The sequence below is a fragment of the Dendrobates tinctorius genome, unplaced genomic scaffold, assembly GCF_039654945.1.
Source record: "Dendrobates tinctorius isolate UK_male_01 unplaced genomic scaffold, ASM3965494v1 ptg000113l, whole genome shotgun sequence".
NCBI lineage: Eukaryota > Metazoa > Chordata > Amphibia > Anura > Dendrobatidae > Dendrobates > Dendrobates tinctorius.
In genome coordinates, this window is record NW_027361781.1 from 5,481,679 (window position 1) to 5,507,471 (window position 25,793).

Genomic DNA, 25,793 nt, shown 5'->3' on the forward strand with positions numbered 1-25,793 from the left:
AGATCTGTACCCGGCTCCACAACATTGACCAAATGGGAAGTGAGGGAAAGGTATCGTCCCTTTCCATGGTTACTGGTCCACGCATCAGTGGTCAGGTGGACCTTGCTACTGACGGCGTTTAGTAGCGCATGTTTTATGTTTGCCTCCACATGTTTCTGCAGAGCAGCGACGGCACGCCTGCTGAAATAAAAGCGGCTGGGCACGGTGTATTGTGGGACTGCCAATGCTATGAAGTCCCGGAAGGTGTCAGTCTCCACCAGCCTGAATGACAGCATTTCAAGGGCCAGTAGTTTGGCAATGCCAGCATTCAGAGCCTGTGCTCGGGGATGGTTTGCCGAGTATGGCCGCCTTTTCTCCCATGCCTGTGCTACCGATGGCTGCCAAGTGGCCTGGGAGTGTGAGGATGACTTGGAACGTGGTGGTGTGGGTCGAATGTCACAGGGTCTCTGGACAATAGTGCCAGAGGTTCTTCCTTGGCGATCCTGTGAGGAAGCCGAACCAGCTGTGTGTGAGATGGAGGAAGAGGCCCCAGCACGAGCTGAAGAGGTGGTAGGTGGTGCTGTACGTTGGCCTACGTCTTCAGTGTGTCTGTGTAACTCCAGCTCGTGCTTGGTCCGCACATGTTTCCACATATTAGTGGTATTGAGGTTGCTGACATTTTTCCCTCTTTTGACTTTCTGATGACACAGCTTGCATTTGACAAAGCAAATGTCATCTGCAACTGTGTCAAAAAAGGACCACGCAAGTCTTGGGAGTGCCCGTTTTGCCTTTTGAAAGTGGAATGCTCCTAATGGGTGCCGAAGTGGAGGCTACAGGCAACCAAGTATGCCCCCTCCCTCTCCCTCCGGTTTTGGCCGTTCGGGGAATCTCTTCCTCAGAGCTGCTCCCACCACCTTCCTGTTCCTCACGCCATGATGGGTCAAGGACCTCATCATCTACACTCCCCTCTTCAAACACCTGCTTCTCCTGGGTTGTCTCGCCAGCACTGTACGCACCAGAAAGTGGTAACTGAGTCTCGTCATCATCTGATGCGTACTGAGGTGTGCTGACCATAGGCACTGGCCCACCCGCCTCTTCAGATTCAGAGGGACAAAGAAGTTGCGCATCACTGCATACTCCCTCTTCTTCACATTCTGGAATGTTGCTTGGCTGGCCCCCTCTTTCCAAACCAACAGATTCCAAGAACAGAAGTAGAGACTGTGATGGCTCCTGTCCAGGGCTCTCTGACTGCCTGGGCACTTTGGCAGGTGGTGAAGAGACAGATGGTTGCTCTTCAGTGCTCTGGCCCTGAGAGGATGTGGAAGTAATTGAAGTCGATGTGTTAGCTGCCATCCATCCGAAAACGGCTTCAATTTGTTCCTCCCGCAGCAGTGGCGTACAATGAGGCCCTACAAAGCTGCGCATAAAGGACTGTTGCCTGCTAAAACTGAGGGATGCTGACTCACTGGTGCCAACAGCAGGCACAGAATCCCCACGTCCTCTCCCTGCAGAATCCCCACGTCCTCTCCCTACAGAATCCCCACGTCCTCTCCCTGCTGAAACTCCACGCCCACGGCCACGTGCCTTTCTCCCTGCCTTCTTCATCATCTTGCTAGACTGAGAAAGATAGGCAGAAAAGTACAAAGGGGGCCTTAGTGTGCTTATTCCTGAACAGCTGGTTACAGGTATAAGAAACACTAATTTTATGAAGTGTGTGTCGACTACACTTTAATGGGAGGTAATGTGGCCTACACAACTTTCAAATGTAGTGTTTGGTGAACTTTGTTGTTTTTTTGGGGGAAAAAAAAACTAAAAGGATGTGACCAAAGATTTGAAAGTCAGAGTATCACCAACTTTCTGGAGCTATTACAATGCAGGCAGGTAACCTACAATGCAAAAGATGAGGCTCCAAAAAAATTGGGTAATACTAATCTGGCTGCAGCTGAAGGGCACAAGCCAGAAAAAAGGCTCCTCTATCTACTCCTATATAGTGTTTGCAACCAACCATTGTAGATGGATAGGGATGGATGCACACTAATAGGAGAAAAAATGAGCTGCAATAAAAGAAAAATGTGTGAGGCAGTGACACGCTGAGCGGCCTACAACCAGACTTAGCTGCAGGACACACTACTCAGCGTGAGCTGCACTCACACAGTCAGAGACCTCTCAGACAGCTGTGAACAGTGCAGCTAAGTGGGCACTAGCACTGAAAGGCTGCAGAAGGGCTCCGCTGTCTACTACTAGTGTTTGCAACCAACGTATATGGATACGGATGGAAGCACACTAGATAGAATTTTTTTTAAATTAAGCAGCTCAAAAAGAAAAATATGTATGAGGCAGCAGTGAGGCACGCTGGGCGGCCTACAACCAGACGTGGCTGCAGGACCCACTCCACAGCGTGAGCTGCACTCACACAGCCCTTGCAGACAGCTGTGAACACTGCTTCTAGGCAAAAGAAAGCTACAGTGGTGGTTTATGTAGCCTGGGTAAAGCACAATATTGTTTTTAGAATCGCTATTTCTAACTGTCCCTCACAGTCTTAAACAGCAGCCAGTCCCTAACTGAATTCACAGCAGAGTGACCAGAAATGGCGGCAGCGGTGGCTTTTATAGTGCATCATGACATCATTTCAGCAGCCAATCACAGCCATGCCAATAGTTAACATGCCTACATGCCTAACAGGATGTTCCCACACTTCTGAGGATTCCCATTGGCTGAATCAAAGCGAGCGGGCTGATAGCATTATGGGAACTTCCGATTCCGGTATCTGATATGAAAAAAGTATCGGAAGTCAGTATCGGAATTCCGATACAGCTAATATCGGCCGGTACTTGTGGTATCGGAAAGCTCAACACTAACTATGACCCTTCCGATCCACCAAGTAAAACTTTTTGTTCCGCATCATCTTGCATCCCACGATGGCATTGACCTCAAACTCGTCTGACGACAGGTCTGATGTCCAAGCAGATGGCTCAGGAAACCGGGACATGTGCACTGGCTTAAGGAGAGACACATGAAATGTGTCCGAGATAGACAAGTGTCGTGGAAGAGCAAGGCGGTAGACCACAGGGTTGATCTGCTCGAGGACCTTGAAAGGGCCAATATAGCGCGGTGCAAACTTAGCGGATTCCACCCACAGCCTGATGTTTCGAGCGGAGAGCCACACTAAGTCGCCAGGAGCGAAGGTCAGAGCCGGGCGCCGGCGAGTGTCAGCGGAGGACCTCATTCTCTCCTTGGAGGCCCGAATAGCATCCTGCGTGCGATCCCAAATGTCACTTGCCTCCACCGCCCAGTCTGCCACCCTAGAGTCGGTGGATGACACGGGCATGGGCACGGGGACGCGCGGATGCTGGCCGTAATTTAAGAGGAATGGGGTCTGACCGGTGGAGTCGGCCACAGCGTTGTTCAAGGCGAACTCCGCCCACGGCAGCAAGGGTGCCCAATCATCCTGCCTGGCCAAGACAAAATGTCGCAAATATGTCACCAGGGTCTGGTTGGCTCTCTCAACCTACCCGTTCGTCTCGGGATGATAGGCCAAGGAGAGATTTAGCTCTATGCTGAGCAGAGAACAGAGCTCTCTCCAGAACCAAGACACAAACTGAGGACCCCGGTTGCTGACAATCTTATCCGGCATGCCGTGCAGGCGGAAAACATGTTTAATAAACAACGCTGCCAGGCCCCGTGCCGAAGGTAGCCGAGAGAGTGGTACCAGATGCACCATCTTGGAGAAATGATCGGTGACCACCCAAATGACAGTGCTGCCACTGGACTTGGGCAGACCCACCACAAAGTCCATACCGACCATCTCCCAGGTCCTGTCAGCAACCGGCAGAGGGTAGTGTAACCCAGCGGGCCGCTGCCGAGAGGGCCGATTCTGGACGCAAGAGACGCACGCCCATATATAGTCTCTGACGTCACGGGCCATATGCGGCCACCAGTACGTCCTCACCAGAAGCTCAGAGATCCATTTGGTCCCAAAATATCCATCCAGCCTGGATGAATGAGCCCAAGAGAGGACCTCTGGTCACAGATGGGCAGGGACAAAAGTCTTGCCTGGAGGTACAGACTCGAGGGCGACCGGAGCCACGCTCCTCAGGCTCTCAGATGCGACTATCAGCCGAGGCTCCTCCTCCGACGATGACACCACGGAGTGGGAGAGAGCATCGGCCCGGACGTTCTTCTCCCCGGAGAGAAAATGCAGGGTGAAGTGGAAACAGGAGAAGAACAAGGACCATCTGGCCTGGCGAGAATTCAGCCACTGGGCTGTTTGCAAATAGACCAAATTCTTGTGGTCGGTGAACACCTGGAAAGGGTGGCGAGCCCCCTCCAGGAGGTGTCTCCACTCTGAAAAGGCCAACTTCAATGCTAGCAACTCCGTCCCCGATGGAATAATTCCTCTCCGCCGGTGTGAAGGTCTTGGAGAAGAAGAAGCATGGGTGCTTCCGACCTTGTGAGTCCTTCTGGAACAGGACCGCTCCAGCACCGACGAAAGAGGCATCCACCTCCAGAATGAAGGGTTTATCCACATCGGGGCGATGTAGAATGGGAGCGCTAGCAAAATGGGATTTAATAGAGGAGAAGGCCTTAGAGACAGGTTCTGACCACAACTTGGGGTTTGCACCCTTCTTGGTGAGGGCTACCAAGGGCGCTACCAAAGTTGAGAAGTGGGGAATGAATTGGCGATAGTAATTTATGAACCCCATAAAGCGCTGCACCACTTTGAGAGAATGGGGTTCCTGCCAATCCATCACCGCCTGTAGCTTGGCAAGATCCATTGCCAAACCCTGGGCTGAGATGATATAGCCCAAGAAAGGCAAGGACTCCAGCTCAAACACACACTTCTCCAACTTGGCATAGAGGGAGTTTGCCCACAGGAGGTCAAAAACTTTGCAAACATCTCTCCGGTGGGAGTCAATATCTGGAGAGTAGATGAGAATATCATCCAGATAGACTACTACCGAGGTGGTAAGCATATCCCGGAAGATATTGTTCACAAAGTCTTGGAAGACGGCTGGGGCATTACAGAGCCCGAAGGGCATCACCAGATATTCATAGTGCCCGTCTCTGGTGTTAAATGCTGTCTTCCATTCGTCTCCATCACGGATGCGAATCAGGTTGTAAGCCCCCCGCAGATCAAATTTGGTAAACACTCTCACTCCCCGTAGCCTATCAAACAGCTCCGATATCAGGGGTAGAGGATACTTATTCTTATCGGTGGTGGCGTTAAGACACCTGTAATCGATGCAAGGACGTAGTTCCCCACTCTTCTTCTGGACGAAGAAGAATCCCGCCCCCGCTGGTGACACTGACTTCCTAATGAATCCTCTTGCCAGATTCTCCCTGATGTATTGAGACATGGCCTCTGTCTCCAGGAGAGATAGGGGATAGACTCGACCCCGAGGAGGCTCAGCACCAAGCAAGAGGTCAATAGGACAGTCATAGGGGCGAAGCGGTGGAAGTGTCTCCGCTGCCTTTTTGGAGAACACGTCTGCATACTGTCGATAGTGTTTGGAAAGCGAGGAAAGATCTGCGGGGACCTTGGTGGAGGCAACCTTGATGCATTCCCTCAGACATCTACCCTCACATGACTTACTCCAACCAAGAATTCTCCCCGAGGACCACTCTATATAGGGAGAGTGATACCGCAACCAGGGGACCCCTAAAAGGACCTGGTCGATACCCTCGGGCATGACGAGGAGGGATATCGTCTCCTGATGAGATGGAGACACCAAGAGTAACAGTGGAGCAGTTTGGTGGGTAATCTGTGTGGGCAGAGTCGTGCCATTCACTACTCTGACGGTGACTGGCTTGGACATCATAAGCAGTGGTATCGCGTGCCGTTGAACGAAGGCAGATGACATAAAATTGCCCTCCACTCCGGAATCCACGCAAACCTCCACCGCCAGAGTGGAAGAATCAAACCCAAGTGTCCCCTTAAAGGACAACTTGGAGGAAAACGCCGCAGATTCCCAGCCGTGGGCACTGGTTGGCAAAGTGACCGGACTGCCAGCAACCATGACAGATCACAGGGGCTCGAGGGGGACGGGGCCTGGATCCCTCGCAGGAAGCCCCCCCGATGCTCGGACACCGGATCGGGAGATTCCAGAGGTTTAGAAAAACTGGGTGCCAACCTAAACCTCTGCCTACACTGGGTCCGCTCCAACCTTCGCTCAGCAAAGCGAAGGTCTATACGGGTGGAGACGGTGATAAGCTCCTCCAGTGTTGCTGAAATCTCCCTGGTGGCCAGAGGGTCCTTCACATGGCCAGCCAAACCACTCCAGAATACCGGAATGAGGACCTTATCTGGCCACTCTAACTCTGAGGCCAGCGTCCGGAACTGGATGTCAAAGTGGCTGACCATGGACGAACCCTGTGACAATGCCAGCAGTCGGAGCGCGGTGTCATGGGTGACTCGCGGTCCCAGGAAGACATGCTTCAGAGTGTCCAGGAACCAAGAGGCCACATGATCACCACGCTCCCACAGCGGTGTGGCCCACTCCAAAGCCCTTCCCGACAAGAAGGAAATAATAAATCCCACTTTGCCCCGCTCGGAGGGGAATTGTGCTGCCAGCAGCTCCAGCTGTATCGAGCACTGGCTCACGAAACCCCTACAAGAGGCACTATCACCCGAGAACTTCTCGGGCAGCGGGAGGCGGGACAAAGTCGAGGCAGGGATGGCAGTGGTCACACAGGAGACAGCCTCTGTGGCTGCCTGAACAGCGACCGCAGTAACATCCGCAGCTGAGGCTGGACGCTCGAGAGCCGCCAACCTGCCCTGCAGCTGCCGGATGTACTGCAGCAGTCGCTGTTCGTCCGCCATTACTAGCCAGACCCTGGCACTAGGATAAAGTTAGGGCTGGCGGAACGCACCAAATTATAAAATAATAGTAGGTGCGTTCGCAGCCCAGGGTCCACCGTGCAGAGGTGGTACACTGCTGCTAGGTAATGGTGGAAGAATAGAGCGGCGTAAAACAGTCACACGTGGGTTACGTCACCCAATGTGAACAGGTGCGAACTCTGTTAATGCACAGAGTCGCTAAACGTAGATGCCGGAGCCTGTTTAGCTCACAGAGCCCGGCCAAAAGAGCACACAGTGTACAGCCACATAACTCTACCCCAAGGACACGGGGTTAGAGTCCCTCTAGGCCCACTGAGCGTGCGGCGTCGCTGCCATGAGCGCTGCTATAGACGCTGGCTATGAAGTGGAGCACGTGCACTGAGGCGTGCCGAGTCCCTGGTGAGGACTGATGCCTGACTCAACCTCTGTCCTACCTACACCTAAGCCTGGGGGCTAGCAGGCTAGGCTGCACAACATATGCGTACCAAGGGTAGGGGTTTCTTAATGAGTCATTCACCAGAGACATTCATACGTGCATACATCACTCACTCCACATAGTCTGTAAAAGTCTATCCTAGCGCATGGCCATGCAAACCTTTTATAGCCGCGAGTGTCCGGGACCTTCCTGGCTTCTCGGATGGGCCAATCCGAACATGAGCAGGACCTGAGCACGTGACCTTCGATCTCCAATGGAAGATCACTCCACGGGCATGCTCAGTGGCCTGACATGGGGACTTAGTCCCTGGAGAATCTCACTGCTGAGAAGCATGCATTGCCATATACACTCACTGGCCACTTTATTAGGTACACCATGCTAGTAAGGGGTTGGACCCCCTTTTGCCTTCAGAACTGCCTCAATTCTTCGTGGCAGAGATTCAACAAGGTGCTGGAAGCATTCCTCAGAGATTTTGGACCATATTGACATGATGGCATCACACAGTTGGCGCAGATTTGTCGGCTGCACATCCCTGATGCGAATCTCCCGTTCCACCACATCCCAAAGATGCTCTATTGGATTGAGATCTGGTGACTGAGGAGGCCATTTGAGTACAGTAAACTCATTGTCATGTTCAAGAAACCAATCTGAGATGATTCGAGCTTTATGACATGGCGCATTATCCTGCTGAAAGTAGCCATCAGATGTTGGGTACATTGTGGTCATAAAGGGATGGACATGGTCAGCAACAATACTCAGGTAGGCTGTGGTGTTGCAACGATGCTCAATTGGTACCAAGGGGCCCAAAGAGTGCCCAGAAAAAATTCCCCACACCATGACACCACCACCACCAGCCTGAACCGTTGATACAAGGCAGGATGGATCCATGCTTTCATGTTGTTTACGCCAAATTCTGACCCTACCATCCGAATGTCGCAGCAGAAATCGAGACTCATCAGACCAGGCAACGTTTTTCCAATCTTCTACTGTCCAATTTCGATGAGCTTGTGCAAATTGTAGCCTCAGTTTCCTGTTCTTAGCTGAGAGGAGTGGTACCCAGTGTGGTCTTCTGCTGCTGTAGCCCATCTGCCTCAAAGTTCGACGCACTGTGCGTTCAGAGATGCTCTTCTGCCTACCTTGGTTGTAACGGGTGGCAATTTGAGTCACTGTTGCCTTTCTATCAGCTCGAACCAGTCTGCCCATTCTCCTCTGACCTCTGGCATCAACATGGCATTTCCGGCCACAGAACTGCCGCTCACTGGATTTTTTTTCTTTTTCGGACCATTCTCTGTAAACCCTAGAGATGGTTGTGCGTGAAAATCCCAGTAGATCAGCAGTTTCTGAAATTCTCAGACCAGCCCTTCTGGCACCAACAATCATGCCACGTTCAAAGGCACTCAAATCACCTTTCTTCCCCATACTGATGCTCGGTTTGAACTGCAGGAGATTGTCTTGACCATGTCTACATGCCTAAATGCACTGAGTTGCCGCCATGTGATTGGCTGATTAGAAATTAAGTCTTAACACACAGTTGGACAGGTGTACCTAATAAAGTGGCCAGTGAGTGTATGTGCCAGAGGTGCCAGAGGTGACAGCAGCAAGCAAACCCACGGATTTAGTCTGGGCAGATTGCCTGCACTGATGATTTTGCTGAGCAACCTCCTCTGCGGCTGGAGAGGAATAGGAGACCACTGGAAGTTAGGCTTGGGATTCTCGCTGTGCAGCGACAGAAATCCGACGCCTAATTCTTTCTTTCTCAGTCTCTGGTCTGTCTTTCCCTCTCTTTTTCTTCCTCTCTCTCTGTTCTTTCTTTCTCTCTCTAATCTTTCTTTTCTTCCTTTCTCTCTCTGTTCTTTCTTTCTCTGTTCGTTCTTTCCCCTCTCTTTCTTTCTTTCCTCTTTCTATCTTTCTCTCTTCCTTCTTTCTTTCTTTCTTTACTTCTTTCTCTCTCTCTGTTCTTTTTCTGTCTCTCTCTGTTCTTTCTTTCCCATCTTTCTTTCTCTCTATCTCTCTGTTCTTTCATTCTTTCTCCTCTTTCTCTCTGTTCTTTCTTTTTTTCTTCCCCTCTTTCTTTCTCTCTGTTCTTTCTTTCTCCTTTTTTGTCTCTTTCTGTTCTTTCTTTCTATCTGTTCTCTCTCTGTTCTTTCTTTACCCTCTTTCTTTCTCTCTCTCTGCTCTTTTTTCTGACCCCGCTTTCTTTCTCTGTGTTCTTTCTTTCCCCTCTTTCTTTCTCGCTCTGTTCTTTTTTCTTTCCCTTCTTTCTCTCTCTCTGTTCTTTTTTCTTTCCCCTCTTTCTTTCTCTCTCTCTGTTCTTTTCTTCAGTCCCCGCTTTCTTTCTCTGTGTTCTTTCTTTCTTTCATTTTTTTCTTTTTCTTTCTCTCTTTCTTTTGCTCTCCCTCTGTTCTTTTTTTCTGTCCCCTTTTTCTTTCTCTCTCTGTTCTTTCTTTCCCCTCTTTCTTTCTCTCTCTGTTCTTTCTTTCTCTCTCTGTTCTTTCTTTTTTCTTTCCCCTCTTTCTTTCTCTCTGTTCTTTCTTTCCCCTTTTTTTTGTCTATTTCTGTTTTTTCTATCTGTTCTCTCTCTGTTCTTTCTTTACCCTCTTTCTTTCTCTCTCTGTTCTTTTTTCTGTCCCTGCTTTCTTTCTCTGTGTTCTTTCTTTCCCCTCTTTCTTTCTCTCACTGTTCTTTTTTGGAAAGAAAAAAAGACTTCATTCTCTCTCTCTGTTCTTTTTTTCTTTCCCATCTTTCTTTCTCTCTCTATTCTTTTTTTCAGTCCCCGCTTTTTTCTCTGTGTTCTTTCTTTCTCTTTCTTTCTTTTTCTCTGTTCTTTCTTTATTTCCCCTCTTCATTTTTCTTTTCTTTCTCTTTCTTTCTTTCTTTCTTTCTTTCCCTTTCTTTCCCTTTCTTTCTCTCTCTGTTCTTTCTTTCGTTCTCTGCTCTTTCTTTCTTTCCCCTCTTTCTTTCTCTCTCTCTCTGTTCTTTCTTTCGCTCTCTGTTCTTTCTTTCCCTTCTTTCTTTCCCTCTCTGTTCTTTCGTCTTTATCTCTCTGTTCTTCTCTCTGTTCTTTCTCTCTCTGTTCTTTCTTTCTCTCTTGCTTTCCTTTCTTTCTTTCTTTCTTTCTCTCTCTATTTTCTTTTTTCTCTCTCTGTTTTCTTTCTTTTCCTTAGTACCAGTCAGTGTGCCCACAGTACCAGCCACTGTGCCCATAATGCCAGCCACTATGCCGCCAGTTCCAGTCAGTGTGATCAGCAGTGCTAAATGGGTGCGGTTGGGCATGGACATGGGGGTAACTAGTCGCAAAATGAGTGTGGTCGGGGGCGTGGCCTAAAATTTGCGGCGGCACGCTGAAGCCTTTGTCCCTCTTTCCCTTCTTGAAAAGTTGGGAGGTTTGGCTAATTATTTACCTATTCAAATTTACCATGTGGAGCGCCGCGGGGGCCCTGGCTTAGAGAGAAGCATGGCCTGGCTGCTCAAGAATGGGGGGGCCCCTGGCCTGGGGAGAAGCATGGCCTTGGCTGCTCATGAATGGGGGGCCCCTGGGGAGAAGCATGGCTGCTCATAAATGAGGGGGGCCCCTGGGGGAGATGCTTGGCTCCTCATGAATAGGGCGGCTCATGGGGGGAGAAGAAACATGAATCGAGCGGCCCACATAGGGGAAGAAGCAGCATGAACTGGGGGGGCGCATGGTGAGAAGCAGCATAAACTGGGGGGCCACATAGGGCGAGAAGCACTATGCCAAAAGTAGACCACATATGGGGGAGAGCATTATGAAACAAAGGGAAATGTGGGGTGCTTATACAGTATATATTACCTGGAGGCTGCCTTGGGCTATATATGTTATTTAGAGGCTATGCTGGGCTGTATATATTACATGGAGGCTGTTTTGGGCTGTATATATTACCTGAAGGCTATGCTGGACTGTATCGATTACCTTCAAGCTATGCTGGATTGTATATATTACCTGGAGTGGAGGCTATGCTGAGCTGTGTATATCACCTGGAGGCTGTGGTGGGCTGTATATATTACCTGAAGGCTGTGCTGGGCTGTATATATTAACTGGAGGCTGTGCTGGGCTGTATATATTAACTGGAGGCTGTGCTGGGCTGTATATATTACCTGGAGTCTGTGCTAGGCGCTGTATATATTACTTGAAGGCTGTTGCTGGACTGTATATATTAATTGGAGGCTATGCTGGGCTGTGTATATCACCTGGAGGCTGTGGTGGGCTGTATATATTACCTGAAGGCTGTGCTGGGCTGTATATGTTATTTGGATGCTGTACTGGGCTGTATATATTAACTGAAGGCTATGCTGGGCTGTATACCATATTTTATTTGGAGGCTGTGCTGGGCTGTATATATTAACAACTAGAGGCAATGCTGGGCTATTATATCCAGCCCTGCATATCCTCAATATTAGATAACAGCAAATACCAAATAACTTTGTTGCCCTATGAAGGGCGGGGGGGGCAAAAAATTTCTTGCACAGGGGCCCACTACAGTCTGTGTCCGCAGCATTATAGTAGCTATATTATTGTACATAGGGAGCAGTATTATAGTAGTTATATTCTTGTACATATTGAGCAGTATTATAGTAGTTATATTCTTGTATATAGGGGCAGTATTATAGTAGTTACATTCTTGTGCATAGAAGGCAGTATTAGCATAGTTATATTCTTGTACATAAGAGCTGTATTATAGTAGCTATATTCTTGTTCAAAGGAGGCAGTAGTTATATTCTTGTACATAGGGGCAGTACTATAGTAGTTATATTCTTGTACATAGGGGCAGTACTATAGTAGTTATTAGAGATGAGCAACTTTGCCTTTTTTATGGTCGAGTCGGGTTTCATGAAACCTGACTTTCTCAAAAGTCGAGTCGAACGAAATCGGCTGGCTATCGTGAAAAGTCGGAGGTCCGACTGAAACACAAAACCCAATGCAAGTCAATGGGGAAGCAAAGTCGGCAGGGAGTGGAGGACAGTAAACACACCTACAGTGCCCTTTTCAATGCAAACGACATCAATTCTTATTACCTAAGCTTGGCAACCTTAATTTACTTTATAATAATAGGTACGCATTGGAAACTTTGGGTTATTTGGCTAAAGTTGTGGGGGAGGGGGTTAGGGCTGGCTTCAGGTTTTTGTGTGCCCCGGGTAAAAGAGTGTCAGTGGGCCCTTTTAACACATACCAAAATTCATGATGCTCCGATACGGCAGAGGAATATTGGTATAGTGCAATGACAAATACTTCACTTCTTACATTACATGACTGATATCTATTTTAAATTCTACAATAGCTCAAAAACCAGACAGTATATTCCTCCATGCAATATTATGGCCACCACATAGTGCACCATACAGAATAATGAGCCCCATATATTGCTCCATACAGAATAATTGGTCCCATATAATGTTCCATACAGTATATGATGAGCTCCACATAATGCTGCAGTATATGGTGGACCCCATATCATGTGCCATACTGTATAGGACGGTCCCCATAGAGTAGAATAAGCCCCACATATTGCTCCATACAGTATAATGAGTCGCATATAAAGCTCCATACAGTATACGATGGGCCCTATATATTGCTCCATACCAAATGGGCTCCATTTAATGCTCCATACATAATAGGCCCCATATGTGATCCATATAATGCTCCATATCCTATATGATGCCCCATAAATAATGAACCCCATATGATGCTCCAGTGTATGATGAGCCCCATGGATGATGCTCCATTGTATGATGGGCCTATATTATGCTCCATATATAATGGGCCCCATATGATGCTGCAGTTTATGATGGGTCCCATGGATGATGCTCCAGTGTATGATCGGCCTATACACTGTGTGCAGAATTATAAGGCAAATGAGTATTTTGATCACATCATCCTTTTCATACATGTTGTCCTACTCCAAGCTGTATAGGCTTGAAAGCCAACTGCCAATTATGTAAATCAGGTAATTTGCATCTCTGTATTGAGGAGGGGTGTGGTCTAATGACATCAACACCCTATATAAGGTGTGCTTAATCATTAGGTAACTTCCTTTCCTTTGGCAAAATGGGTCAGAAGAGAGATTTGACGGACTCTGAAGTCAAAAATTGTGAGATGTCTTGCAGAGGGGTGCAGCCAAACTTTTGAAGCGTGATCACCGAACAATCAAGCGCTTCATGGCAAATAGTCAACAGGGTCGCAAGAAGCGTTTTGATAAAAAAAGGCTCAAAATAACTCTCCATGAATTGAGGAAAATCAAGTGTGAAGCTGCCAAAATGCCATTTGCCACAAGTTTTGCCATATTTCAAAGCTGCAACGTTACTGGAGTATCAAAAAGCACAAGGTGTGCCATACTCAGGGACATGGCCAAGGTAAGGAAGGCTGGAAAACGACCACCTTTGAACAAGAAACATAAAACGTCAAGACTGGGCCAAGAAATATGTTAAGACAGTTTTTAGTAAGGTTGTACGGACTGATGAAATGAGAGTGACTCTTGATGGGCCAGATGGATGAGCCCGAGGCTGAATCAGTAAAGGCCGGAGAGCTCCACTCTGACTCAGACACCAGCAAGGTAGAGGTGGGTACTTGTATGGGCTGGTATCATCAAAGATGAACTTGTGGGACCTTTTCGGGTTGAGGATGGTGTGAAGCTCAACTTCCAGACCTACTGCCAGTTTCTGGAAGACACCTTCTTCAAGCAGTGGTACAGGAAGAAGTCGGTATCATTCAAGAAAAACATGATTTTCATGCAGGACAATGCTCCATCACATGCATCCAAATACTCCACAGCGTGGCTGCCCAGTAAAGGTCTAAAAGAAGAAAAAATAATGACATGGCCCCCTTGTTCACCTGATCTGAACCCCATAGAGAACCTGTGGTCCCTCATAAAATGTGATACAGGGAGTCAAAACATTACACCTCTGGGAACAGTGTCAGGGAGGCTGTGGTGGCTGCTGCAGAATGTATGGATGGAAGGCTTTTGAGTGTCATCGTAAAGAAAGGTGGCTATGTTGGTCCCTTTTTTATGGTTTTGAATGTCAGAAATGTTTATTTCTACATTTTGTGTTGTTATATTGGTTTACCTGGTGAAAATAAACAAGTGAGATGGGTATATATTTGGTTTTTATTAAGCTACCTAATAAATCTGCACAGTAAGGCCGGGGTCACACTAACCGACGCAAAATACGGTCCGTAGTTTACATGCGTAATACGGATGAATGGCCCCTAAGCAGTGCTCCGTATGTCATCCGTAATCAAGGTGTGGTCGCGTATTTTGCGCATGTCAGCATCCGTATGTAATCCGTATGGCATCCGTATGGCGAGATTTTCTCGCAGGCTTGCAAAATGGACATTTAATGGAGCCCTATGACAGGGTTTCTAACAGAAACCAAAGAATAGATATAGACACATAGAATGTATATATATATATATATATTTATATATGCATTCTATGTGTATATATCTATTCTTTCGTTTCTTTATTAAACCTGTCAGTGTGAGTTTACTGTATAGCGCACTGAATTGCCGCCTTTGCTAAAAGACACCGGGTGCATATTTCTCGCAAGTCACATGTGTGGTCCGTGTGTAATCCGTATTTTTTACGCACCCATAGACTTGCATTGGCGTACTACAGCCGTAGTACGCTGACAATCGCAGCATGCTGCGATTGGCACGGACCGTAGAATACGCCCGAGAAATATACGGCTGGTGCGAGGGACCCCATAGAGAATCATTGGTCCGTGTCTAATGCGTGCTTTTAGCGCCTCTCACTCGGCCGTATTCCTCGCCAGTGTGACCCCGGCCTAATAGTTACCTGCACAAACAGATATCCTCCTAAGATAGCCAAATCTAAAAAAAAAACCCACTCCAACTTCCAAAAATATTAAGCTTTGATATTTTTGAGTCTTTTCGGTTGATTGAGAAAATAGTTGTTGTTCAATAATAAAAAGAATCCTCTCAAATACAACTTGCCTAGTAATAATTATGCAAACAAGTATCAACCTAGGGCCTTGTCAGATCACTCCCCTGTTATGGCGACATTTAATTGGGAAAATGGCTGGAGAGGGGAACGGGCACCATGGTCGTTTAGCGCATTCTGGTTACCTATTATTCAAGCAGATGCTAGGATCCCTGACTTGCTAAAATAATTTTTTGCTATTAATGAGGGTACAGCCCCAGGGAAAGAATATGGGATGCATCTAAAGCTTATCTGAGAGGACTGTTGATCTCGGAAGTGACTAGAGTTAGAACTAAGTCTAGAGAATATGAGGAACTTTTACAGAAGGAAGCTATCTCTGCAGAATTGCAATATTTGAAAACTCCGTCGGATATACATTTTAACGCATTAAAAGATGCGGAACAGCAATCAGCCCAACATAAGGTTTCAAAAGCTGCAGATAAACGATACTTCTGGCGGCTGGTCTATTTCGGGAAGGGGGAGGGAACTGGACATCTACTAGCTACCCTGATCAAGACTGAAACTGGCCCTGCAATGGTAGCGGGGGTAAAAAACAAAATTGGGGAACTAGAAAGATCTTCTTGGGCAATTCTAGCAACTTTTAGGCTATGTGCCCACGTTGCGCTTTTGAAGCGTTTTTTTCCTGAGCAGAAACGCATACCCTTGCCAGGAAAAACGCATGCGCTTTTTACGCGTTTTTGATGCGATTTTGACGCGTTTTTCATGCGTTTTTTCATGCTTCTTTCAAGCGTTTTTGACCCCAAATAAAGTTGTTTATAAAAAAAAGGCTACTGTGAGGTCATTTCCTTTTCCAACCCCTTTTCTCCATTTTGTTTTCTGGGAGTTTTCAAAATGCCTCACGTGCAGCACCAGTGGAGTCTGAGCAAAGAAAACTTGCGGATTTTGCTGCTGACTTTATTGCTGTATCTGCTACACCACCACCACCACCACAACAACGAGCAGGTAACATAATGTCATTCGATTTTTTTATCTGTTTAATATTTTATTAAATATTTTATGTATTTTAAACTAAAGTCTATATTCTCTCATAGGAGCGCTCTAGGAGGAAGAGGAGGACAACAAGAATGTGGGTGCACCCGATAGTTCAAGAGCTGGCGGCAAAGGGCCACTTCCTTCTTCTTTGCCAGGATATACGGTGGTAAGATATATAATGGAAAAAAGGTATATTGGTAGCCGTATGAACCTAATGTATATTTACGTTTATTTTTTGTTGTTATGTCAAATTTTCATCAGTGTACTTAATTTAAATTTCTTTTTTTTTTCTTTTACAGTCATCCTGAAACATTTATACAGTTCTGCAGACTCCCAATTGAAGCATTTGATCGCCTACTCGGTCTTCTTTCTCCAGCTTTAAATTATGAGGACACGGTCATGCGACGAGTCATCTCTGCTGAGGAAAGGCTGCTCATCACCTTGCGGTAAGTGTTATTTTTTTTTTTGGTTTCGGTAACACATTTGGCCCCCAAAACACTGTTAGACACATTGCCCCCATACTGCTGCCAGCCACTGTCCCCATACTGCTGCCAGCTACTGCCACCATACTGCTGCCAGCCACTGCCCCCATACTGCTGCCAGCCACTGCCCCCATGCTGCTGCCAGCCACTGCCCCCATGCTGCTACCAGCCACTGCCCCCATACTGCTGCCAGCCACTGCCCCCATACTGCCCCCATACTGCTGCCAGTCATTGCCCCCATACTGCTGCCAGCCACTGCCCCCATACTGCAGCCAGCCACTGCCTGCCACTGCCCCCATACTGCTGCCAGCCACTGCCCCCATACTGCAGCCAGCCACTGCCTGCCACTGCCCCCATACTGCTGCCAGCCACTGCCCCCATACTGCTGCCACAGTGACCCAAAATCCTGCCATGCACAGTGCCCCCCCAAAAAATGTAACTCAGTGCTTAAAGGTTATGTCTTAAAAAGACCATATAGTTTAACATCTATATTTCAAATGTGCCATTTACGCATGGCTTTTCCTTTGCTTATCTATTTTTTTTCAGGTTTTTGGCCACAGGAGAGAGGTACACATCACTGCACCTCCAATTTAGGGTTGGTAAAACCACCATCTCTAGAATTGTGAGGTGCACATGTGCCGTCATCTGGCAAAAGTTGCAGCCCATTATGATGCCTTCCCCAACTGAGGAGACTTGGCTGCAGGTCGCAGCAGGCTTTCAGTCTGTGGCGAATTTCCCAAACTGCATAGGTGCTGTCGATGGCAAACATGTGAGAGTGCAGAAGCCACCACGATCAGTATCACGCTTCTGTAATTATAAGAAGTATTTTCTGGTGGTCCTGATGGCAGTGGCTGATGCACATGGCAAATTTGTTGCCATTGACGTTGGTGCTTATGGCAGTACTGGGGACTCTCGGGTGTTGCGATCATCAGATTGGACTGATAATATTAATTTTTTACCAATTTTTGTTGGGTTTGCACTCTTTTTTTGTATACTATATACCAAACCTTTGCAATAATTCCAAAAAAATTGAAGGCAGCTGAGCATACCAGTATATAGAAATTCACATGCAGTTTATTGGCCCATGTGTGACGTTTCAGTCCCAAGTATGGACCGTGAGCCGGCTCCAAACACCCGCTTCCGCCTTCAGTCGTGCATGTATAGTGGATGCTGTGAAGGGTTTTAAGCCTTACAATAGGCTACTCCTTCATTTTCTTTAGAGATCACTTATCAGTAGTCATACCATTGTGTCAGGTAGGATTACAATAAGGCCGGGGTCACACTTGCGTGTGCAATGCGAGAAACTCACGCATCAATGCTTCTGGCACTCGGGACCGGAGTGTGCGGCCGCATGTATTTCTATGTAGCCGCCCACTCCTTTCTGAGCGCATTGATGCGAGAGACTTGTGCAAGTTCATCGCATTGCACACGCAAGTGTGACCCCAGCCTAAGGGTATGTTCACACGCATTTTTGCTGTGTTTTTGGTGAGTAAAATATTCAGCATTTTATCATATTAGCATAATCTATAAGACTGTTTTTTTACTCATATTTTGAGCCCCGCTGCATTTTTTCCAAGACTCATCATGTCAATTATTTCAGCGTTTTTGCTGAATGGATGAAAAATGCAATAAAAAAATGATGGGAAAATATTAAACGTAGAAAAGTAATGCTGCAAAAAAATACAACATGTGAACATACCTTAACATTTCTTGCAAAACCTTTACTATAGAGCTGGAGTCAGAAAACACAGGGTCTACCTCTGACAGCTGGTGATGGAGACCTGCTTTTTCAAATTTCTCTGCGTACAAGAAAATCTGATGACACCCATATCGTACTCTGATCAAACCATGATCAGATTCAGATCAGAACAATAGATCCAATTTTCTCATACGTGGAAAAATCAGTTGTCTGAATGACACCTAACAAAGATGAGTTAACAAAGAATCTCCTGATATTGTTACCGGTCCAAGGTTCCACAGGAGAGTGTTTCCTTTGTTGGCAAGTAGCCAATGACGTGTGTGAAGGTGACTTTATGGGGCTAGCTTAGCCATTGAAATAACTAGTATTTGCTATGGTCAATGTTCTGACAGAGAAGCGGAGCTGGCCAAACTTTTGAAATAAGCCAGCCAGCCCCCTTCATACATGCAACTGGAAACACATTTATGTTTTAAGTGCAAGCTAAAAGTGGAGCAGCCACCACAATGATATTGCAAGATGAGATGATGGCGCCATTGATTGAAGCATATTAATAAGTCTATCTTCCTAAGACCCTTCCAGTTATAATGAGCCCCATCTTGGTCACCTTCCTGGTCTAATGACCCCCATTGTGATAAAATGTCACACCTTCAGAACCCTTTTTGGTTAAATATCCCCATTCAATGTCTTCTTCCTGTAATAATGCCCCCTCCCATCCCGAGTCAGTTCCTTTTACATCATCCTCCCTAGTCATGGGTGTTTAATGTATGTCTTTTTTTTAAAGAAATTAAAATACACACAATTTTTATTTTGAAATTTTTTTTAATAAACAATAATTAATGTTTTTTGAAAAAATATAAATAAATGAAATTAAAACCAAATAGCACCCTGTCAACATGACAGAGTAGGGGGGGTGGGACGTCCAGACTGGTCGGTGGTGATACCAGAAAATGTATCACAAACTATGATAGTCTGGATCATATCCATAGTTGGGATACATGTTTTGGGATGACATTGTAGAGTTGGGGGGAATATTATGGTCTGAGGTATGTGGTGCTGGTGGGCGGCCATAACCAGATGGTTCGGCAGCGACAGGCCTGTATGCTGACGCCTGCCCAAAACGCTGCCATGCAGCTGCTGGTGGTGGTGGTGGAGGCCCACTTTGGGAATTAAAAATATTAAGAATCTCTGTCATTATAGCTGATGCCGGGGGAATTGGGGATGAGACGTCAACAGTCATTAACACTAAATTGACTGCTGACATCAACGTATTCTGCTGGTCACGTGTCATGGATCTGAGGCGGACGGCTAAAAATGAGACGTATTTGCCAAGGTCATCTTGCTTCGACGAAGTGTCGAGCATACTGAGGGTTCGACTAGTGAGGTTTTGTAGCACACTAGTCAAAGTCTCAATATTTTGGACCTTTTTGGTTGCCGCCCTTCTCGATGCTATGGGACAGGCAGAACCACCCCAACACGGCTCTATCAGCCTTCTCTCCATTACGATTACGATAACCCTAACCCTAATCCCAGCCCTAGTCCCAACCCTAACCCTAATCCCAACCCTAACCATAATCCCAACTCTAATCCCAACCCTAACCCCAACCCTAACCCTAATCCCAAACCTAATCCCAACCCTAACCCAAATCTAATATATACACACACATATATACCCCATTCCCCCCCTCCAAAAAAATATATATTTTTTTAATTTTGGGATTAGTATGGTTAAAAATGGGGTATATATATATATATATATATATATGTATATATATATATATATACACACACAAACATATATACCCCATTTTCCCCCTCCAATAAAAAAAATATATATTTTTTTCATTTTGGGAGGGATAGGGTTAAAAATGGGGTATATTTATATATATACACACATATATACCCCATTTCCCCCCCTCCAAAAAAAAATATATATATTTTTTCATTTTGTGAGGGATAGGGTTAAAAATAGGGTATATATGTATATATTTTTTGGGGGGAGGGGGGGTTAAAAATGGGGTATATATATGTATATTTTTTGGAGGGTGAGGGGGGGTTAAAAATGGGATATATATATATGTATATATTTTTTGGGGGGAGGAGGGGGTTAAAAAAACTTACACGTTAATTAAATAAATTTTTAATGAAATAAATACAGCAAGTTTTTTATTTGTCGGGCAATCCCCCCCCCAAAAAAAAATGACGTCACTCTTCTCTGCGTAGGCCCCCTGGCTCACCTGAGATGAACTATTTGGCGTGGGAAAATTTCCCACGCTCCTGAGTTCACCTCAGGTCAGCCTGGGAGTCCGCACATGTGCAGACCGCACCGCCCGAGTTTACCCGAGCAGCGTGAGCTGCTTCGGGTGAACTCGGTATACAATGAACCGGGGCGCTTTACGGCCCCGTTCATTGTAGCAGCATCGGTTGTTTAGAGCGGCCACGTTATATGGCCGCTCTAAACTGTAGACCTTCATGGGACACTCTTTTTTTTGGATTCTGCGGAGGGTAGGTATTTTGTGGTTTGTTATTTTTTTTTTTTTTAGGTAGAACATGGTCTTCGGGTAATTAGCAGATTAGGTGAGTAGGGATTTTATTTTATTTTAGGTGGACAGGTAATTGTTATTTTTTTCCACAGGTAACCACTGGCCACCAATGAAAAGAAAATATTGAACAAATGTTAAATTTTTTTTAAAAACAAACTAGTGATGGGCGAATCCTGAAATACTCGGAATCGCTAGACTGTAACGAGTCCGAGTCGGAAACTCGCTATTCGTTGCGAGTCTAGCGAGTCCAATGTTAATGAATGGGGATGCGAGTACTGCAGCGATTCCTGTGCTGGGGAGAGAGATATTACTACAAGCAATCCTAGTTTATTAGCGATTTTGTGTCCCCCTGCTGACACAAAATCGCTAAGAAACTAGAATTGCTTGTAATAAACTCTGAAAAAAAAAAAATAGGAGTCTTAGCGATTTTGTGTCCCCCTGCTGACTAGTGTTGAGTTTTCCGATTGGCTGCCGAAATGACGTCATCATGATGCGCTGTCTGTGCGCATCATGAGGCGCCATCAGTTCGGGCCTTCGGGGGGGCTGTGCCGACTGTCCGGGGGTCTGTACCGGCCTGCCGGTGGTCTGTGCAGGCTCCGGTGGTCTGTGCAGGCTCCGGTGGTCTTTGCCGGCCTGCCGGGGGGCTGTGCCGGCCTGCCGGTGGTCTGTGCAGGCTCCGGGGGGCTGTGCCGGCCTGCCGGGGGGTTGTGCAGGCTCCGGTGGTCTGTGCAGGCTTCGGTGGTCTGTGCAGGCATCGTCCGATGGGACTACAAGTCCCATCGGGCGATGCCTGCTACCATGACAGTGATTGACACATTAGCCAATGATGGGACAGTAGTAGTCCCATCATCCGGCTAATGTGTTGAATGTAAAAAAAAAAAAAAAAATTACATGCTACATACATACTACATATATACTACATGCAACATACATACTACATATATACTACATACTACATGCATACTACATACATGCTACATACTACATACATGCTACATACTACATACATACTACATGCATGCAACATACAACATATATACTACATGCATGCAACATGCATACTACATATATACTACATGTAACATACATACTACATATATACTACATGCTACATACATGCAACATACATACTACATACATACTACATACAACATATATACTACATATACTACATGTAACATACATACACTCTACATGCTACATACATGCAACATACTACATACATGCTACATACATGCAACATACATGCTACATATATACTATATATACTACATGCTACATACATACACACTACATGCTACATACATGCAACATACATACTACATACATGCAACATACATACTACATACATGCTACATACATACTACATACATACTACATACATACCACATGCATGCAAGATGCATACTACATATATACTGCATATATACTACATGCATACAACATACATATATACTACATACAATACATACATATAGACATACAGTACATATAACATAGAGTACATACTTACCGTCACTTGTCACTTTGATCCCCGAAGCCATTGTCACCTGAGGGTTAAATATCAAAATAAAAAAACACCAATATACTTACCCTGATCCGCAGAAGTCCACGAGGGTCCCACGTCCATCTTGCGTGGAGAACAGCAGCATCAGCTGATGCTACCGTTCTCTACCAGCTCCAGGAATACAATGACGGAAGGTAGGTATTCTTCCGCACTGTATTCCTCCACCACTTTAAAAAAAAAAGTCCCTAGTCTCACTTTATGCCATTGCTGCGTGGGAAATTCCCACGCAGCAATGGCATAAAGTGAGACTAGGGACTTTTTTTTTTTTTTTTTTTAAAGTGGTGGAGGAATACAGTGCGGAAGGATACCTACCTTCCGTCATTGTATTCCTGGAGCTGGTAGAGAATGGTAGCATCAGCTGATGCTGCTGTTCTCCACGCAAGATGGACGTGGGACCCTCGTGGACTTCTGCGGATCGGGGTAAGTATATTGGTGTTTTTTTATTTTGATATTTAACCCTCAGGTGACAATGGCTTCGGGGATCAAAGTGACAAGTGACGGTAAGTATGTACTCTATGTTATATGTACTGTATGTCTATATGTATGTATTGTATGTAGTATATATGTATGTTTCATGCATGTAGTATATATGCAGTATATATGTAGTATGCATGTTGCATGCATGTAGTGTATGTATGTAGTATGCATGTAGCATGTATGTAGTATGTATGTTGCATGTAGTATATATGTAGTATGTATGTTACATGTAGTATATATAGTATATATGTAGTATATATGTTGTATGTATGTAGTATGTATGTAGTATGTATGTAGCATGTAGTGTGTATGTTGCATGTATGTAGCATGTAGTATATATGTAGTATGTATGTTACATGTAGCATATATAGTATATATGTAGTATATATGTTGTATGTATGTAGTATGTATGTAGTATGTAGTATGTATGTTGCATGCATGTAGTATATATGTAGTATGCATGTTGTATGTATGTAGCATGTATGTAGCATGTAATTTATTTATTTATTTATTTATTTTTTACATTCAACACATTAGCCGGATGATGGGACTACTACTGTCCCATCATTGGCTAATGTGTCAATCACTGTCATGGTAGCAGGCATCGCCCGATGGGACTTGTAGTCCCATCGGACGATGCCTGCACAGACCACCGGAGCCTGCACAGACCACCGGCAGGCCGGCACAGCCCCCCGGCAGGCCGGCACAGACCACCGGCAGGCCGGCACAGACCACCGGTAGGCCGGCACAGCCCCCCGGAGCCTGCACAGCCCCCCGGCAGGCCGGGACAGACCACCGGAGCCTGCATAGACCCCCGGCAGGCCGGCACAGCCCCCCGGCAGGCCGGCACAGACCACCGGAGCCTGCACAGACCACCGGCAGGCCGGTACAGACCCCCGGACAGTCGGCACAGCCCCCCCCGAAGGCCCGAACTGACGGCGCATCATGATGCGCACAGACAGCGCATCATGATGACGTCATTTCGGCAGCCAATCGGAAAGCTCAACACTAGTCAGCAGGGGGACACAAAATTGCTAAGACTCCTATTTTTTTTTTTTCAGAGTTTAATACAAGCAATTCTAGTTTCTTAGCGATTTTGTGTCAGCAGGGGGACACAAAATCGCTAATAAACTAGGATTGCTTGTATTAAACTCTGAAAAAACTAGGATTGCCATTGATTTGTATTGGACTCGTTACTGTGCGAGTAATCGCTTGGAAACTCGCAGAGTACCGACTCCTGCGAGTCCCCTACTACTCGCAGAGTAACGAGTCCTAATGAGTAGATTCGCCCATCCCTAAAACAAACTAAAAAAAAGGTTGTTTGTAAAAAAAAAAAAATGGAATAAAAATCATTGGGGGACCCTAATAAATACTTGTAATAATTTATTTTGAGATATAAGGGAGGTTATTTTATGTATGGACAGGGGGGGGGCGCAAATCCGATTGTGCAGAGCCTGCTGCCACTACAATAGGGGGGAACAGACATAGGTCGATGGGGGTAGTAGTCCTATCGGCCTATGCCAGACAGCACACGGACGCCGCACACACACCACACATACACCGCACACACACCACATATATCTCGCACACCTGACACACACATAGACACACACATGGACACTTACCACACTGATGAGGAGGCCCACATCCAGGTCCATCCTGCGGTACCACTCCTTACCGGCAGCCATGATCCCAGGAATTATGGGGTTTTTTCTCGTCTTCCTGGATTATGGGATGCTCATGGGATGGCATTATGGGATGGCCTGATGTCACTTCCTTTTGTGTGCATTTTGAGACGCTTGAAAAACCGCAAATGTTTGTTACATTTGCGATTATCAAGCGATTCAATACAAGTCTATGTAGGCGGAATCGCATGCGATTCCGCAAATTAATGAACATGCTGCGATTTTTACCGCTTAGCGATTCCACAGCGGTAAAAATCGCACCATTGGCACAACATGTGCATTTTCAATTAGTAATCCATGGAGTGCTTTTCTTAAGCGTTTCCGCGGCAGAATCGCGCATTTAAAATCGCCATGGAAACACTTAAAAAACGCTACGTGGGCACACAGCCTCAGCGTGTTTTTTGAGACATTATATAATTCGCAGGGTGGGTTCTCTGATGAGTTGCTCAGTAGCTTTTTGGGGACTGCTGGTCTGCCTACTCTGTCGGAATTTGAATCGGAAGCTGTTGGGCTGGAGGCACTAATTAGTCTGGAGGAATTAGAGGAGGCTCTAGATTCTATGGCAGGGAATTAGACACCGGGGTCTGATGGGCTGCCTGTGGAGGTACTGTATATAAACAGTACTCAAATATAATGCTTCCACAGCTGTTGAAGGTGTTTGAGGCGGCTAGGGAAGATGGGCACTTGCCCCGGTCCTTGAATGAAGCAATCATAGTGGTCATCCCCAAGGCTGATAAGGATCCTTGTCTTCCAGAGTCATACAGGCCTATCTCCCTTTTAAACGTTGATGTCAAGATTTTTGCAAAGATTCTGGAGATGCGGCTGTCTAGAGTAATATCTAGTATTATTCATCCAGATCAAACTGGTTTTATGCCAGAGAAATCAACTGCAATTAATATCCGGCGGTTGTATCTAAATTTACAGATCCCATCAAAGGGAAAGGAACCTAGGGCTGTTGCTTCTTTGAATGCTGCTAAAGCATTTGACAGCGTCGAATGGCCATATCTGTGGGCTATATTAGCCAAGATAGGTTCCCGTAAAAATGTTATTGCCTGGATACAGCTGCTGTATTCAAGTCCAGAGGCCAAAATTAGAATTAATGGGGAGATTTCAAATACAATTAACTTACACAGAGGGACCAGACA